This window comes from Abramis brama, assembly GCF_963993115.1.
Source record: "Abramis brama genome assembly, chromosome: 6".
NCBI classification, from domain to species: Eukaryota; Metazoa; Chordata; class Actinopteri; order Cypriniformes; family Leuciscidae; genus Abramis; species Abramis brama.
In genome coordinates, this window is record NC_139968.1 from 30372701 (window position 1) to 30376194 (window position 3494).

The 3494-nt window shown below is 38.0% G+C and overlaps 1 long non-coding RNA gene across 1 annotated transcript; it reads right to left on the bottom strand.

The window, feature by feature from the left end:
• Positions 1 to 871: 871 nt before the first annotated feature.
• LOC311085738 lies at positions 872 to 2630 on the bottom strand. Its single transcript, XR_014606928.1, has 2 exons — positions 2203 to 2630; positions 872 to 2100 (listed from the first exon to the last, which is right to left on the bottom strand). It is a non-coding gene; the product is annotated as an uncharacterized lncRNA (long non-coding RNA).
• Between the last annotated feature and the right edge of the window lie 864 nt (positions 2631 to 3494).

Genomic DNA, 3494 nt, shown 5'->3' on the forward strand with positions numbered 1-3494 from the left:
TGTGAAGTACAGTCATAAGCAAAAAAGGCGGTCGGTCTGTAATAGAAAAGTCAGAATTAATTTTTAACAACCACATTGGATAGAATGGATATAATCATAAGACTCTTCTGGTTAGATTTTATTAAATAGGGTATTAAATTGAGATTACTAAGCAAAACCATTGCCCGATTGAAAGTAAAAAAAAAACAAAAAACAGACCAGCTAAAGATATGGGGTATCTTTAAGGAAAATTACAGGAGCTGGGAAGGTGGGGCTATGATGCCAAGAAACTGTATAAGATGTCTGTTTTGTTGAATCTACAGGAGTTCTGTTTCCAAGTTGGAGCTGCGACTAGTATGAAAAGAATCCTCAAAGAATAAACCTTTTCTCTTTATTACAGTTTGCCTCTTGAAAGTTTTTTACACCTTTTAATGCCGTTTTCATTAACCTCTGAAAATTGCTTTTGCACTCTCAAAGTCGTTCAATACTGTATGCATCAGTAAATCAAGCCAGTGACTAAACGATCAACTTCACATCGCTTCTCTTGGTAGGATGAAAATAATCTTACTTAAACTGTGATTAATATACAGATGGCGATCAAAGAACAATCCCTTTACAGTCGCCCAAGCTGTCAATCACACAGCGCAAGTTTATCTGGACACTTGCCAAAACTCGTTATGAAATCAATGACGCTGTTACACTGCACAACTAAGCTCTTACTGACTATACGTACATGTTTGCATTGGTGAAATCATTAGTGAGAGTGCAGAAACAGTTGCAATCTATGGTTGCAAGATCTTCATTCACACGATCAACAGGCTTACACTGTAGTCTCACAGCAGCCAATCACGGCAGTGGGCGTTTACACTGAAGTCTCACAACAGTGTTCAAATCAGAGGCTAAAATCATTTTATTTCTAAATTATAACACATTTTTTTATTATACATTAACATTATAAGGGCACCCCAGGAAACATTCTAAAATAATAAAATGATCCATGCAATGGCACTTTTAAATGTATATTAATGGATGTAAAACTATATGCTGATGTAGCACATCAAATGCACAACCTGGTAGTATATTTTGTTGTCTACAGCTGTTATGTTCAACTAAGTTATGTATTTGTGTTGATTAGATGGAGGATAGTAATTCATGGTGCCATTGATGGCTATAGTCGTCTCATCACCTTTCTCCGTGCTGCCAACAACAATCGCAGCAGCACTGTCATGGATGGTTTCTTGGATGCCATTTCCAAATATGGAGTCCCTTCCAGAGTAAGGACTGACCATGGTGGAGAGAACAACGCCGTGTGCCTGTTCATGAACTTGTTCAGAGGCACGGACCGAGGTAGTGCTCTTAGAGGAAGGAGTACACACAATCAAAGAATTGAAAGACTTTGGGTCGATCTGTGGCGTGGGGTGTCAAATGTGTACTATGACCTTTTCAATTTTCTTGAGAGTGAGGGCATTGTGGATGTAGACAATGAAATGCACATGTGGGCTCTGCATCATGTCTACATCCCAAGAATTAATAAAGACTTGACAAATTTCTCACGCCAGTGGAACAATCATGGATTGCGAACCGAGAGACACCAGTCGCCCCTGCAAATCTTTGTCCGGGGTTGCCTGGCACAACAGAGTCAGCCGAGTACTGCAGTGCGGGAGATGTTTGCAGCAAGACCCACAGGCTCCAGTGGAGGAGAGGGTAATCCAGCAGAGCAAGTTGGTGGTGAGGGTAGCTCTGTACCAGATGTACCTCATGTGCTTTGGCCTGAACGGGTTACTTTACCTCCAAACCAGTTCACTGTGACTGATGCTGAGATGCAACAACTCACTGAACAAATTGATCCACTTGGTGGCCCCCGGGAAAATCTTGGAGTAGATGTTCTTAAAGATGTTCTTTCTTTTGTGGAAAACCTAAGACCTTAAAATGACATTTAAAGGAATATTTCACTTCAAATGATAAATTCTGTCATTTACTCACCCTCAAGTTCAAAATGTATGAATTTCTTTCTTCTCACAACACAAAGGAAGATTGTAACTACTCGCTGGTTATTAAACAGTCCACGCTTCCGAAGTACAGATGTCCATTTTTGTGTTTATTGAAGAGACACCGTGAAAACTAGACACAAAAGTAAAAAACAAACCAGAATTTTACACACCACACCACTATGGACACAAAACCAAAAATAATATACAAATATAATATATACAATATTTTTACCGTATTCGCCTCAGATTTCTCTGTGCATGATGCACATGATACATGTCGATCCCTAACCCACTGAGCAAGCGACGTCTGTGGACGTACAAAACAGGTTGATATCAAGTCCGTCCGTCCAGGCCATGATCTGAACGTCCATTGACAGCCAGAATTAGTCGATTAATGACACTGAGAAATTATGTCCAATCTGGCCATAATCTAAACGTCCACTGACAGCCAGAACTAGTTCAGAAAAGACGTTCATACTGACTATAATCTGGACGTCCGTTGACATCCAGAAACAGTCCATAAATGACGTGAATAAAGAGGTCCAATCCAGCCATAATCTAAACGTCCACTGACAGCCAGAACTAGTTCAGAAAAGACGTTCATACTGACTATAATCTGGACGTCCGTTGACATCCAGAAACAGTCCATAAATGACGTGAATAAAGATGTCCAATCCGGCCATAATCTAAACGTCCACAGCCAGAACTAGTTCAGAAAAGACGTTCATACTGACTATAATCTGGACGTCCGTTGACATCCAGAAACAGTCCATAAATGACGTGAATAAAGATGTTTACTTGATGTTTACTTGATTTGTGATTTGTGATTTATTTCATTTAATTGATTCGAGTACTCAAATTTTCAACTATGTATCTCTGCTATAAGCTAAACCACAACAGTGGCATTTGTATTTATTTATTTTACATGTGGATTTTTTTGCTTTGATTGTAGCTGCTGTCATGAAATGGGACCCAGCTGCAACAGAGGCCCAAATAAAGTCTGTAGCCGATCATCTGAAACTGCTTGCTGCTATAAATGAAGCTTGTGAACCTTATAGCAGCCATATTTTGTTAATTGTTATGTTATATTGTTTTAACAACATTTTATAGATTATTTAAAGGGAAATTGTGTTAATTTACAACTTTACTGTTCTGGCTTTTAAGTTTTATTGTGTTAATTTATACTTTACTCTTCCGGCTGTTAAGTTTTGGTCCAGCAGAACAAAATAGTAATAAAAATATATTTTGAGATTTAAATAGTTGATTTCTTGGAGTGATTAGTTTAGTTTACAGGAAAATGGTAAGCAGTTTATTACAGTTATATTGTTAAGATATACAAATGCAAGTATATACATTACACAGTTATTCAATTGAATATTCAATATTATCAATATTCTTTAAAATCTTATTTAGGTCTATGGTCTGTGTGTCTGCAGTTTCATGACACGACAGCCATTAACAATGAGTAACTGGGGTTTTCTCAGTGAGAACTAGCTCACTCACTGCCACTGTTTTGTAAATATT